The sequence below is a fragment of the Solanum tuberosum genome, unplaced genomic scaffold (genome assembly GCF_000226075.1).
Source record: "Solanum tuberosum cultivar DM 1-3 516 R44 unplaced genomic scaffold, SolTub_3.0 scf00229, whole genome shotgun sequence".
Lineage (NCBI taxonomy): Eukaryota > Viridiplantae > Streptophyta > Magnoliopsida > Solanales > Solanaceae > Solanum > Solanum tuberosum.
This window is the reverse complement of record NW_006239154.1, coordinates 389,064-406,050: the sequence shown is the minus strand read 5'-3', so window position 1 is coordinate 406,050 and position 16,987 is coordinate 389,064.

Below are 16,987 nucleotides of genomic sequence, written 5' to 3'. Positions count from 1 at the left end.
ACAATCTTAGGAAATATTTTAGTGTTTGGACTATTTATTGGAAGAACCTTTTTTGGTTAATGTTGGTGAAAGTTGGAAAAAAATGGAGAAACATCATGTTTTAATATAGAAAAATACACTGTTTCTAGACTAAAACATGTAATTTTCAGTCTTGTAACTTTTTTATAAAACTTATATTAAAGTTAGGCTGGCTCCTTCTTTAATAATAATAAAAAAATAAAATTAGTACTCTCTTGACCTTAATTTAAATTGTTAGTTTAGTGAGTGGAATCATACATGTAACAAACTTTGTGATGCAAGATAACATTATTGCATTATAAGATCTGTTAATTATACTACTAATATATAGTAGGAATTAGGACTATTAAATATTTAAATTAAACAAATGATTGAAAATTAGTACTTGTTATCTTATCGAAGCCTTTTCTTTTCTAGAAACTTAGATAATCATTTATTGAAATTAAAAAAATTGATGGATTATACTTTTGTGCACATGGGGTAGGTGTCACTCTAATTATGGTATGTGCGTTGTATTCTTTAATATATTCATTTTATATCTCTAAATGGAAGGTAATTGGCTCTTTTTTCTTTGGTAGGTCATGACGTTTATAATTTTGTTTTAATCATTTAACATAGGTATAGAGTTGAATTGAATTCACAGTTTCAATATGTGAAAAAAAACCAAAAAAGTCATGAGGATGTTTTTTTTCTCGATATAATAAAAAACACTAAAAATATTTAAGTCTGTCAAGATCAAAATTCCATTTTTTTTAATTGTATTCTCCCATACAAGCAAATCTTCTATATGCATGTGACATTTATTTGTGAAATAGTTTGTGCAATAATTTGCCTTTTTCTGGAAAAAAAATTTCAAAACTCAATATTTGCATTGTTGAACTCAATTAGTTTTTTCATATTTCTTGTTGTTGAAAATAAGTAATAACTATTGGATCGTATTCACTCATAAGAAGCGTTAATTAGCCCGTTAGTTCGTTAGTTTGACTTCATCCTTAACCCTAATCCTTATGAATAAATACACCATTTGGGTGTAGAAAAATAGAGTTTTTCCACATTAGATGACGATTAAGTTTAGTGAAACACTAAAATATTTTGTATCTTTAAAGGATATCTAGGTTGTGGATAAAGAAAGTTCATCTATTTTGTGAAAATTCCTGACGATTGATAATGCAAGTCATGATTTTTACAGATCCGCTTTACTATGGAGAAACTCCAAAAAAATCTCCTAGACTAATATTTACGATTCAAATATTACCCTTGCAAAATACATAATTTTTTTATAATTAAAAAATTCACATATCTTAATTGAGTGTTGTTCAACTTAAAGAATGATAGGTTTATCTACTCCTTTTTATTTGAATACCAAACATTTTGACCCGACATATATACAAATTACTTGAAAGTATAAATATAATTTTATTTGAGAAAACAATGAAATATAAATCATATGATTGCAAAACTTGTAATTATAATTATTGCTTTTTCTTGACTCGTGCAATGTGAAATGGTACTCGAATATCTTGGATTTGGTCCCTCCAGCCACTCAAAAACATTTATTGTTGGACTAATTTTAATGCAGGGACTATTTTAATTAAAACCTTTTATGAAACGGGTCCTTCATCAATACGATTTTGCTTTTCCTGCATGCATTCATATCAACTAAATATTGTATATTTATATAGTACATACTCTAGTATTTCATCCATAATATCTCAATGATGATATTTAAATATAAAAGAGTCAAAAATATTTTTAAATTATATAAAATTAAATAACAATATTCACATTTAATAGTTTGATCTAAAAATATATTTATTGTCAATAGTTTAGTCTAAAAATGCCTTTATTTTACGTAATGCTTCAAAAATATTTTTTTTGCATATAAATATATAATACTTTTTAAACACATTCTTTTCCTAATGATGATTTTTTTTTAAATTAGAAATGTTTATCCTACTTCAATTCAAAAAATATAAATAAATAATATATATATTCTGCATCATTAGGAAATTTTTAATTTATCTAAACAAAAATTAATGATGAGTTACTATAATCTTATGTATATGACTTATATTATCAGTTTAAATGATAAATAAATTTATTCTATCTTAATTGATAAAATTAGATTAAGAAAATGAAAAGATTATTTTCTCCGTATTTATTAGATAAAGTAATTTTGAATTAAAAGAAACAAGAATAAGTTCTTTAATAGTAACATTTTTACTAGGAACAAAATATGTTTAAAAAGAAAAAACACTGATAGATTTATTAGAAAAAGACATTTTGACCCGTTAAGTCATAATAAGGACAATTTTAGACCAAACTATTAATAGCACGGACATTTTTTAAACTATTTATAACGACATAAACATTTTGAACAAAACTATTATCTTAGGGCATTTTTATTCAATATATTGCCCTTTTGACTCAATTGCTTTGGCTTATGTCAAGATTTTTGAACCTTATCGTTTTATCACGTTGAAGTTCAACATAAAAATGCATCGACAATTGAATCTTAAACTCAGTTTGTATAGTCTTGCAGGTTGTTACACTTACTTCCTCTAATAGCCTAATATTTTTACGCTTGGAGCTTACGCCTCAAATTCTAGGACTTATGCCTTATGAATCTACGTCCGAAGCATTTTTGATACCCGGCTCAAAACTTGTCCCAAAAATGTTTTGAAATGATTGGTGGCAATAATTAGCATCATTAGTTTATGGTTAGAGAATAAATGTATGAATTATGAGCAATCATCAATAATCAGCAAAACATTTAGAATAATTGAAATGCAATCAATTTATTTTTTTAAGACTGGTAAAGCCAAAATGGATTCAAAGTCCAAAGATGCTTCCATTTGTTGTAGAGTCACCAGCCACTTGATGATCCTAAAGTCAAATTTTCTAGTACATGGGACAAAAGACCGGTGCAACGATAATCCAAAAATTGCTAGGCTTATTATTAAAAAATGACGTCAAAATTTTAAATTTTATAACATTGATTTAAAGTGTTAATAACTGAATTTTAAACTTAATATATATACATATTTAAATTTCTTAATTAAAATATGTTATTTAAGATAAAGTTATTAAATTTTATCACATTTATATCTGAATTTCTAGCTCTGCCCCTGCTTATTACTGCAACGCAACGTAGTAGCCTATTGAATTTAAAAAGAAAGTCATTTTAGAAGGATTGTTTATTTGTCGGGCATGCCAGATTTTCTTCCCCTAATTCTGGCACTTAATATAGTCAAACCAATATTCCGGTTTTGTAAATTAATTTTATGTCTTTTCATGTCTAATAAATAAAAACAGACACTGTAGATACATTAACCAAGAGGCAACGTTACCAAAAACTTCCTACTTTTATCATTTGCTTATTTTTTTTGTTTGGTTATTATTATTTTTGTCTTAAGTTTATATAATATATTTTTTAAAAATTTGTTTCAAAAGAATATTACGTTTTCTTATTTGACAACTGCTTAATGAGAGTCCGAAAAAAAAGTGTAAGAAAAACTTACACTCTTCCATTTTATAAAGTGGAAAAAAATTATGTTAAAATTTAAATGTTAGCAAATTGACGTCGGTTGTTTAACTTTTTTGATTAAACGGAAAAAGAAAACTACACTAACCCTATTTTGGTTACTTCCTAAAAAGTGACTTTTCTGTATCAATTTTATATGTGTTGAGATTATGATGTAAATTAGTGCAGCTTAATGCTAACCTATTATGTTAGTTAGGGTTTAGTCAGTCAGTTAATTGCTTTCCATTTTGTTAGTTAGTTAGTTACATGGATATAAATAGAAATGCTTAGCTTAATGATAATCAGTGTTTCAGTTTCCAAAATTCAATCTCGCCTTCATCATTTTTTCAAATTCGATTGTGAGCTCAGAGCTCCTTTCATGGAGTTCTTAGATAATTGATTTCAAATAGGATCATCAATTCAACATTGTATCAGAGCTAAGGATCCTTAGCCCACACTGATTCAATTCTTATCCTCACACATCTTCCATTCGCGATTTGCAATCTCATTTTCTCTCTCTCTCTCTCGATTCATTCATCCTCACCTCGATTGCTTGCTTGTTATCCATGGCACCAATCAAAGATCAACCAACTCCTAAATCTCAAGATTCCAACAATGTTATGTACATGAATCCATCAGAAAATGTTGGTGCTTCAATCACTCCAGTTGTTTTCGATGGAACTGGGTACCGATCATGGAGGCGAGGCATCCTTCAAGCACTTTCTATGAAGAACAAGACTGGCTTCATCAATGGTAAGATCCCAAAGCTAGCTCTCACTTCACTTGGATTTGCTCAATGGGAACGATGCGATGACATGGTAACTTTTTGGCTGTTAAACTCTCTTTCAAAGGATTTACCTGATAGCTTACAATATGTGAACAATGCTAAGGAGCTATGGGACGAATTAACAGATAGGTACGACCAGACCAATGGTGCGAAGTTATACCAACTCTAATAGGATATAAGTAATCTCACTCAAGGAAACCTTGATGCCACAGGGCACTACACTAACATCAAAAGGCTATGGAAAGAACTGAACAACTTGGATGCAAGCACACAATGTACTTGTTTGTGCACTTGTGGTGGGATGACTAAATTGCACAAGGCAGAGCTGGATGAGAGACTTATTCAATTCCTAATGGACTTGAATGAAGTCTACACAGTTATCTGATGGAGCATTTTTATGATGAATCTCCTACCTACTATGCTCCAGGCATTCTCCATCTTAGTTCAGGAAGAAAAACACCACGAGGTTAGACCTTACAGTCATGTTCACTTAGATTCAACCTCCTTGAGTGTGACAACAAGAAGTAGCACAAATTTTATCCACTCTAATGTAGCCAACAATAGCAATAATTTCAGGACAAACTATGTTCCACAGAGAGGTGCGGGCAGAGGTGCTTACAAGCCAGATTTCACCAACAATTCTTCTTTTGGATAATCCACAAGATCACCCAGTCACTCAGGAAATTTGGGAAGTTCATTCCGGACATATCCATCAAATCATGGCAAAGTACACTTGTTTTGTAACTATTGTAAGAAGTCAAGTCACACTGAAGACAAATGCTATAGACTATATGGATTCCCAAAGGATTTTAAGTTCACCAAAGGAAGGAGCTCAAGGTCAACTTCAACTGTACTTCGAAACACAAGAGGTTTGCTACCTGATAATTGTGAGAGTGCTCATTTGCCAGGATTAGAGCACAGTTTGATTCACAGCCTCACACACGACTAGTACATCAAGTTGCTCACTCTTTTGAGAAACATTCATGTTCGTGAGGAGGGCACTGGTGATGGCCACAAAACTTATAGACAAGTTCTTCAATGGGCATGCAGTTGTGAACCTTGTAGGTATCTTAGCTTTTCAGTCCTCCATTATTGAGACAAGCACTTTGTCATGTGAGTGTGTTAATTTGTTTGTTCATACATGGATAATAGATTCCGGAGTCACAAATCACATGACTTACAATAGAGCCTTACTCACTAAAATCAAACCCCTACCTTACTCCATTTTAGTTACTTTACCAAATGGATACAGAGTCAAGGTGACAGAAATTAATGATGCTTACATAAATCCAATATTAACTTTGCATAAAGTGTTGATTGTACCTAGTTTCAAGTTCAACTTAATTTCTGTCACTCCCCGAATTACCCCCAAGACGCGACACGGGACCTAGGATCACAAGTGACCCCAAGCTAACCCTGTTGGCATGACATAAGCATACTAAGAATAATAATAACTGATGCAGAAGCTAAATCATGAAAATGAAAGTGATAGGAGCATACCTGGAGAGTTGGGTAAACTTGAGCCTATACTCTTGGACTGTCATGCTACCTTGCCTTAAATTCATAAATTCCTGAGCTTTCGCCTCCCTTAGCTCTCTTAGGAAAAACCTGTCCAGAAAAATCTCACTAAAACAATCCCAAGTGATAGGAGTTGCATCTGTACCCCTGTTCTCTTTCCACTGAGTATACCAAATATGAGCCACATCCTTAAGTTGGTAAGATGCTAACTCAACCCGATTCATTCTCAGTTACCTGCATCACTTCAAAGATCTTCTTGACCTCATCAATGAAGTTTTGGGGATACTCACCAATCTGCAATCCTAAGAACTCTGGCGGATTCATCCTAACAAAATCTCGCACTTTAGCTGCAGTTGACCCAACATTAGCATTTGCCTAAACTGGAACCCGCTGATTGTTCTGGTTGGCAACACTTTGAGCAAATATTTGTATTCGAAACTTCTTGATCTGGAACTGGAGGAGCTGCGTTTGAATTCCTGGCATTAACATTCTTGGCATTAGCTCTACGAAGAGGCATGATCACTGAAACGTAGAACATCGAGTTAGAACAGAATTAAATCATACCTTACGCACGATAAGAGTAACAAGAAAATGAAGATTTTTCCTAAAACACTTTGTAGCCTCCCTCTCATTAGATGTGGTGCACTTCACACCTATGAAAAAGACTCTACTTAGTGCGGCTTTTCAGACATCCTAGGACTCTTAAACCTAATGCTCTGATACCAAGTTTATCATGTCCCGAGCTACCCCGAGACGCGGACACGGGACCTAGGATCACAAGTGACCCCAAGCTAACCCTGCTGGCATGACATAAACATACTAAGAATAATAATAACTGACGCGGAAGCTAAATCATGAAAATGAAAGTGATGGGGAATACCCATATACTAAACTGAACATATCAAATCTGAGAGTTTTAATACAAAAGAAATATCAAACTCAAATACTAAGTTGAATCTAACTATGTCTGAAAATAGCCTCTAACTGACTAGAAGTGTTGGGACATGCCCCAGCTATGTCTAAGCAAAACTGAAACTAAAAGACTGAAATAATGAAAAGATAACATGATTATTGTCCTCGAAGAATAAGGACTCACCACTTATGCTGCTGAACTGGAGATCGGAAATCGATCTAAGCGTGATCTGGATGCTGAGAACCTGAACCTACATCACGAGAAGATGTAGTGCAGAGTATGCGTCAGTACTTGAAAGGTACTGAGCATGCAAGATAGAGTAAAGCTGAAATAAACATATAACTGAACAAGCAATAAAGAAAGAGTAAAATCTGAACATGCTATAGTTACTGAATACTGAGCTAACCGAATGCAATGACCAATTTAACATGTTGAGACTGAATACTGACTATACTGGAATGTAGTCAATGCAATGGAGTCTGACTGAATTGTGGAAGCTACTAATAACCGATAATAAAACCACATGAGCTAAATGTGGAGTCCGATGTATATACCCCATCAAGAGGACCCAATACACCCGGCCAAAGGTGTAGAGGCATGCTGGCGTGATCACTAAAATGATGCCCACAAAGAGGACTTACAGTATATGTGGCTCGTAGTTCAAGGACTATATGGGTGACTACCCTAGTCCAACTCGGTATTATGCTACTCCCAATAGATTAAATGATCAACACATTAAGACTGAATTCTATGATATATTGGATAGCTCAAAACTGACATGCAAACTAGGAATGTACATTAATATACTGATAATAACACATTCAAGACTGAGGCATATATATCTGAAATACTGAAATATCTGACCTAGCATGTGTAATTCAAGAACTAAAGAAATACATAGCTAGGGCTCTGAAATTCACGCAATAAACGAAGTAATAACATGATAATTTGATTTGGAACAGATAATTAACTAATTCATAATAATATGCTGAAGTTCTAGAAATCCTAGGTCTAGTTATAATAAGGGAATCAAGAATCTGACTGAAATCTAGGGACCTAATGGATGAAAAGAACCCACTAGTGAAACCCCACATACCTGGTGACGAATTCCACGGAGAAATCCTTCGATTTCAGGGCTGGAACCGGAGGAAACTTGTTGTGTTCTTGAACTAGGGTTGCTCGACCTTTTCTCTTATTTCGCTTCTAATTTTCTAAGTTTTGATTAATGATCTGACTTAGGTAAGTTCTAGTTATGGTTCTAGGCTAAAACTAATCAAAACCACGGAGTTTAGGGGTCCAACAAAATAGGAAAATACCAAAAGACCCCAGACTTAAACTCCTGACGAGGATGACCATGACCACCTTCACGGACCGTGAAGTGGGTCGTGTTCTTCACTTGGTGACTACTGAGCTGAGGGTCTGTCTCACGAGCCTTACCACGGCCCGTGTGAGGGACCACAGACCATGAAGGTCCTCGTGGTCCTTACTTGGGTTGAGGTCTGGTGGCTCAGGATTTAGGGGGCTATTGGTTAGCCTTCACGGACCACTCCATAACCCGTGTGAGGGACCACGGACTGTGAAATCCCTCGTGGTCTTCACTTGGGCGTGGAGGTCTAAGGGGCTGGCTAGAGGGGCTACTGCCTTGACAGTACGGTTGCCACCACGACCCGTGAAGGGTCCCGTGGTCTGATGTCTGGCCTGGTGGGATCCAAGTCATGACCACGGGTAGGTCAACGGACTGTGGACCCTGTCACGGCTCCCGTGAACGCCACCGTGGTTCACTGCTTCAGGTAGTTTTCTGCAATTTTTTCTGGGTCTGGTTTTCGAGGTGTTACAATTTCTGTCTATTTATTTAACTTCACAACATAAAGGCATTATCAGTTTCAATAGTTCTTCATGTCTTATGGAGGGCCCTTCATTGAAGAGCCCTCTGGAGATTGGTAGAGCAAGATATGACTTGTACTTTACTTGTCCAAAGTGTCTTAATTGCAACATTTCACCTAGTTCTGAATCTCCCATTCTAGTTTTTTCTGTTTCTACCTCACCTTCTGTTTTTACCTTACCTTTTGTATTAAATAAGCAAACTTACTCATCTTGTATTCCTTTTGTAATATCGACTCATGAAAGTAAAAAAAAAGTTTGTTGCAGTTCTCAAAATCATGTTAACAATGTATGTTTTTCTAATTCACATATGTCCTGCACATCTCATGGAAGTGTGGATCATTTATGACATATAAGGTTAGGCAGGCCATGTGCCTTTTGGTAAAATGAAAGGAATCCTTACATTACCCTTTTCCTTTTCCCCAAAGCAACCCTTCATATGCACTGTATGCCCTATGACAAGACAGACAAGAATGCCATTTCCAACTAAATCAACACCACAGTTGACCAAAATATTTGATCTACTTCATATTGATCTATGAGGCCCATATCACACACCAACACATGAAAATCAAAAATACTTTCTCACCATGGTTGATGACTTCAGCAGGTCAACATGGACTCAACTACTTAGCTAAAAAAGCAATGCTCTCCACCATTAAAGACTTTATATATCTAATAGAAACTCAGTTTCAAACCACAGTCAAGTCTATTAAAACAGAAAATGGGATAGAGTTTACCAATAGAGAAACCTCTGATTTTCTCCAAAGTAAAGGGATCATCCATCAAAAAAGGTTCTTTAGGAAGCATATGTCCCCATGACACGATCACTCCTCCCATAGTTCCCCAAAAGAATTTTGCAAAAAGCTGATGAATTTGCTCTGTTACTTTTTTGGGTGAATTTAGGGCCGATAACATGTATAACGGCATAGACTAGAGAACGTTATTCTAGAGAACATGTTTCACCCCAAATGACAAATATTTGTTATGCCAAGAAAATATCCTCTTAGCAATTTTCCTAATCAGTTCCTCAAAATAACTGGAATTTTTCCTCCCATAAGCGACTAGACATCCCAAATAAATGAAAGGGGAATTTGCTTATCTTATCTCCGTTAATATTTTCATCCTTATCGCCACAATCAGAGGAGTCTTATCATGTAGATAAAAATAGCTCTTTGATTTATTGATCATCTTCCTAGAGACATTTTCATAGTCTTTCAACACTGTCATCATCTTGATGACTGAACCTCTATCGCTTGAACAAAATAAAATAGTATCATCTTATGATAGGTGATTTATCTTTGGGCTCCATTTTGGTAATTCATATACCTTAAATTTTGCATCTCTATGTAAACTGTTTAGACCCCTAGTTAGGACTTCCGCAGTAATAATGAACAGAGTTGGAGATAAAGGGTCTCATTGTTTCTAATCCCTAGATGGATGAAAAAAATCATGTGTTCTGTCATTTATCAAAGCTAAATATCAATTGTTTGACACAATCCTCTATATCATATCAATGATCATGTTACGACCCAAGGGTACCCCCTAGATGTAACACGACATACAAGACTCAGAAAAGCCTCATACAAGACTCATAGCATATCATAACATAACATAATAAAAAATGGTGCGGAATTTAAATTTTTTTCTTTTACAATCGAAGTTTTTTATAAAAACAAGTGGAATGTCTATACTTTGTCTCAAACCATCTATGACCATTAAGACTGCAACTTTGGGACACAACCCATATGAAAGCTCTAAATATAAAATAAAAGACATAAAGAAAATAATGGGTTTGTCCTCGAAAATATGAGGACTCACCAAATCTTCAACTCCTTGCTCCTTAGAAACCTATCTTCCAAGAATAGAACATCAAGTCTCCAAACCCTACACTTTGTGAAAAATGTAGAAGAAAATATGGGTTATCACAATTATGTACCAAGTATGATAGCCATGCATAAAAACCTTTGAAAACATGCTAAAATGGACATTTTTAGTTGAATGCATGCACTTGCTAATTTAAATCATCATTTGGAATGTAGTGTGAAAGCACAAGTCATAAGCATAAAGACATCATGAAGAAATATAGACTATAGCATGGTAGATATCAATCACAACTAGTGAACATAAGAGATATCATTAGGAACATATACATAGTCAATACACTCTAGTGTTAACATGACATGTGAGCAATACTTCATGAGCCACCTCAAGGCAAGCTTGTGCAATGCATAGGTAAAATCCCATAATCCCACCTACACTAAGCAAGTCACTTTAGATCCTCATTCATGTTTACCCTCTTTTAATCTCATCCTTAGCCTATCTATCATAGACTAGAAAACATTCATTTTTAGTCAACCACATCAAGGAAAGCAACTCATAGCAACAATCTAAGTTAACATGCAACATTACAAGTATCCTTAACATCAAGTGCAATTACCATCTAGACACAAGCACATTCATTACATTAGTCATCTGACAAATAGGAACCTACCATAACTACTCTCAAAGCCTACTTGTGCAATGCATGGATGAAGTTCCATACCCCACCCATACTAAGTAGAACTCCTTGAATAGCCATAGTACACCCCAGACTTGACCTTGTTGGAATTAGCCTTAACCGACATAGACCATGTGAGCTTGCATGGAATCCGGTGTATGCCCCATACCGAAAAGGGGTGTCCTACTTGCCTAAGGTAGAACTAAAATGTATTAGCTCAGAAATGAATCCAATGGCTAAATAACCTACGGGGGCACGTAGTTATGGGATAATGAGATTGCTATAGAAACCCGCCCTTTCTAGCTGGGGAGCTTCTATCTCATGAGATACATTATAGAAGTCCGTCTTTTCTAGCGGGGGAGCTTCCATCTCATATTCAATATCCACTCGGTGCTAGACATAACTTCCCACAAATACATGTTTAGTCTTGAATTGAATTTACAAGCATGAAGGAGTATCTTACCCTCCATCCAACACAATTCATAAAGATAGCTCAGAGATTCATTAGGTGAGAATTGACTTTCAACCTAAGATCTTCACGATAGACTCAATTAGGTGAGAACTAACTTTCAACCTAGAATCTTCAATATGTGAGGAAAGCTTTCAAATTATACTCATTATGTGTCTATGAGAATGAACTTTCAATCAATACAATAATATCACCATCATAATGGAATAATCATGTTTAAGTGTGTGTGAGTGAGAATAGACTTTCAACCACACCACAAGTACATCAAAGTCATGATCACTTTACTTGCTCAAAAGATGGTCTTACATCATGAACACACTTTCACAAAGCATGTACAATATCATATATTTCCCATTTAAGGACCAAAGACCATATTCAATCAACACATCTAGCATTCATTATATTAGACATGGATATAGTCTTAGTTCAAGTAATCTAGTCATTAAATGCATGATCTCAAACACTTACAACAGAGGTCATGTTGGTGGAGTCTTTCCACAATGACACCACGTACAATTCAACACCCAACAATTTAGATTATAATTATGCTCGTAAAGCCACAATTTGGCATAAGTCTCATGCTTTACCCCTCTTGGATCAAGGATCACACTCAACCAATCACCTTTAGGATTACTACATTAAACATGGAAGGCAACATGATTCAAATAACTCAACTAATACAACATAATCTCATAAACTTCACCTTACTACAATAATCCATATCACATAGTCACAAATTGGGGACATGGGGGTTCATAAGTTCTTGGGGGAAATTCAACATCAAAACCATAGAAATTTCGTAATTAATACCTAATTCAAGTAATCAATTCATTATATTCATGATTCCATAACATTCTAATCATATAATTCAATACCCACACTTTAAGATCCAACTTGAGAAGTTACTGAAATTCATGGATTCATGAAAGAATTTATCATAAAACCACCATAAAACAGAAATTAAACCATAATATAAGATAATTAATTCATTGAAAACGTTTCGAGAAAGAATCCATGACTTAGAATGAAAATCCTAGGTTTTGGAGAATTGTATACTTTGAAATTGAGAGATTTAGGACTTCATGGATGAAAGACTAACCATGAATCAAAACTACCATACCTTAATTGAAGATTCCTCACGAATTTGGGTAGAAAAGATGAGTTCTTGAGCCCTAGACCTTGACTTCTTCTTCTTCTTCAATGGAGGTTTTAGAGAGAAATATTTGAGAGAGAATAAGTTTGTTTTGGGGTCTTGAATGAATGAACTAATTGAATTAGTTTAGGGGTCAATTAGGTATATATATAGTTAGTTTTAATTAGTATTAAATGACCCTACTTAATTAATTAATTAACCCTAAGCCCCTCCCTTAACTCTAACTAAAACTAAAAGACCAACTTTCAGTCCTCACTCATGAAACCCCACCCACGGACCGTGGGTGGGTCCACGAGCCGTACTGGAAAATCGTGATTTGTTACCGGAACATAGGAGGAACAGGGGATGTCCAGCCTCGACCCATGACCCCTACCTACGGGGTGTGGGTCCACCCACGGCTCGTGGGTGCCCATCCGTAGGTCAAGCTGTTTTTGATAGCTTTTTGGGCAGCCTCTTGGTCCTCCTCAAGGACCCTTGGGTGGTCCTGGGGGGGAGGGTCATGCCTTGACGTTTATACCCAAAAACACTTGTACTAATTAACGGAGGTTATTTTATGACTCTAATCTTTACGTTAAACCCCATTTAGGCCACTAGGTTACGCTTTAGGCTCTAGTTTAGTCTTTTAGTTTTAGGGGGCGTAACAGATCACCTCAGAGAACCCAAATCTCCTGAGCACTTTAGTTAGGAAAATCCACGACACTCTATCGTATGCCTTGGCCATATCCAGTTATACCACTATATTAACATTTTTACTCTTCATATACATGTCTTTGATTATTTCATGTGCCAATAGTACGTTTCTGTGATACTCTAACCATTCACAAAACCTGACTGAGTCAGGGATATAATCTTGTGTAATACCATACTTATCCTCCCATGAATCACCCTAGAAATGATCTATTCATAAAATTACTAAGACTGACAAGCATTAGATCGAAAACTTCGTATATGTGATGTATTTGGTTAGCTTCTAACCACAAAAAAAGGCCGTGACCATTTTAGTAATATATCCACCTATAATATCCCAACAACATTGGAAAAATGTCCTGTGAATTCGTCCATCCCACACGTACTATTCCCATTTAATGCAAATATCACATTCTTTACTTCCTCCTCTTCTGGTAGCCTAGTCATTGCATCATTCTCCTCGTCTGTTATACATCGTAGAATATGATCTAGCATGTCATAGTTAGCTGGCACACTATTATCTCAAAATTGATCTGCATAAAAATCCACTGCTGCTTGTCCTATTTGAGAATTCAGTTGTAAAATATTCCCCTGCTCTGTTATAATTTACCTAATGTGAAGCTTATTCTTCTTCCTTTAACATAAGAGTGGAAAAAACTGTGTTTTTGTCCCCTTCTAAAACCCATTTCATTTTCGCCTTTTGCCTCCAAAATTCTTCTTCTATTCTCAGGTATTTCTTGAGTTCCGCTTCCAATTTGCTCACCTCTGCCCTATTTCTTGTTGAGGGTTGTATCTCCAATTAGGTCTCCTTTACTTTGATGATGTCCTCTATAGTGGCAATTTGTTGAAAAACATTGCCAAATACCTCCTTGCTCCAGACTGCCAACACTTATTTTACCTTTTTCATTTTTGCTTGAAATTTTATAAATAGATTTCCAGCAAAATCCACCTGCCAATTCTCAGCCACCATCTTTTTAAAGTTTTGGTGTTTACTCCAAAGATTCAATAATCTTAATGGTCTAATAATAGGATCTTCTATCGAGTTGCAAATCATGTGTAAAGGTGCATGATTATGATCAAGTTATGCACCTCTGATGAAGGAAACAAATCCATAAACTCTTAATTCACCAGCATTTTGTCCAACATTTTAAATATACATTCTCCTTCAATTCTCCCATTCTACCACGTATAATTTCTTCATGTACACTGTACTTCTACTAGGGCACTATTGCTAATGAAAGATGCAAAGTCCATAGCCTCATTTTGAGTGAAAGTGAGTCCTCCTAGTTTCTCCTCTGATTTAAAATCACATTGAAATCACGCCCAACAATCCAAGGAATGTTCCCTCTCAGCAACTCCTGGTAGCTCTTTCTATAATTCTAATCTTTCCATCGCATTACACCTCGCATAGACAACCGAAATGAGGAAAGACTTGTTGTTGATTTTGAACTTTATGGTTACCTGTTGCACCGTGTCCACAATAATTTTACCTTCCCACTCATTTCTCCAACCCCCGCATTGTCAAAACCAAGCTTCCTTTTGTATTGTTCTAACTTTGATGAATTTTGAAATGGTTCCATCAAAACTATGAATGAGTGATGTCTTTTATTTAGATCCAATAATCTCTCAAAATATTTTTGAGTATTAACAGATCTAATGTTCTATAGAAGAATTTTATCAGTCGTTGATCCCTGATCGCCCTCTCCCAGCACCTTGTTCTTACCTGCCAAGGTATTAGTTGTCTGCCCTTTTTTGCACCATTTTTAAGACTATTGGTATGTCTTGGTGAAAAATCTCCTGCTTTACTAATCTGCTGGATGTTAAACTCCATGTCCTCATCTTTCTCTGTCTCCTTTTGAAATTGTAGAATTTCCTTTGTTTCTTCTAATAAATCTGGCTCTGTCCTTGCAACTAGTTCTGGCTCATCAATGTCATTTAAATTGTTCTTGCTTGGTGCCCCTTTACTCATTCCAAATAAGTTTCTATTAGCATTTTCACTACGTTCCTCTTCTCTGGCTTGACTGGCCTCCCATTTGTTATTATTTGTTGACATCTCCTCCATATTGTTCTCCCCAAATCCACATCTTTCTTCTTTCTTCCTTCTGACTGCATCGTCTATCCTTAGAATGGTTATCTATTTTTGTATTGCTACTCACTTCAACTGGGTCAGCTTTCTTGGTACTCAACTGTGCTTTGATTTTCTTTTCCTTGTTGTCACTCATTTGCACCCCAGGGGTATCTTCCTTGTTTACCTCATTGATCTTTTTTTCTGCCTCATTTCCTTTCTCTAACTCCTCATCCAGCTCTTGACTACCTTGTATCAACATATTGAATTTGTTCCCAGTAGTGATTCCTACTTTGTTCCAGACCTTTTCCTGTTGTCTATTTCTTCCTCCCCCACCATTTTTATTTCTTTGTTCCACAAATTCTTCTTCTTTTTTATCCTTTTGTATGTCACCTTCTTTTCCTGTACTCCTCTTAACCATATTTCCTTCATTAATGTTATTATCATATCCCTCCTTCTTTCATTCCCCTGATCAGTCCTCTCCTTTGGATATAATGTTGGGTGTACCACATAACATTGTTCCTTATTGTGTCCCTAGATCATACATGTTTGACAATACTTTGAGACATAGTCATACATGATTTTGATCCATTTTTTCAACACCTCCTCATTTTTCCTCCTCATTTCAATTTTAATTCGCTTTGGGAATTCCTTCAAAATTTCAACCTCCACTTTAACTTTTGCGTAGCTTGGCCGTGTATGATTCCTTGTCGTCATATCCACCTGAAGTGGCTTTCCTACTGCAACAGCTAGCAAGAAAACTGCCTCATTCCCAAAACAATTTTGCGGTAAAGATGGAAAAGAAATTCATGCAATTGTTGTCGATGTTTCCTCTTCCGGATTAAACATTGGGTCTCACTTTAAGGTTTTCATTGGGTAAGACAAACTTTTCTATGTTATGTAAAAGGCTGGCTTCGATAGTAGGTGCACATAATCCTCCAATAAAGTAGCTCTTATTAATACATGTCTATTGTTCAATAGGCTTATATTGCATTCTCCCTTTAATTCACATTGTTTTGGAATAAGTTCTTTGAGATCCTAGATATCGGGCCAGCCATAAGAAAACTTACCAATCACCGCGTACTCTAGGTTCTCATTGATAATCATCTGATTTACTTCTTTCTGCTCCCATATTACTTGTGGTTCGCCATGCAGGTAGGTTAGTAGTTTCAAAGGAATGGGCTTAATGGCACTTTGGGGCTGCCTTAGTGAATCTGCATAAGGTCCTTTAGGGACTACCAGGAGACTTGCCTCAGGAGGAGGTTGGCCACTGGGCGTGGCAGCCATTAAAACGACAAAATAGGTTGTCGGTGATGGTAGGGTTTTATTTTTCTAGAGATAAAATCTTTTTTTGACCGGATCCTTTAAAAAAACAAATTAGTTACATTTTTTCAAAAAAGAATTGTATTTATTTTTATTTTTCTCCTTCAATTTACTCAACATAGTGTGTGTATATATATATATATATATATA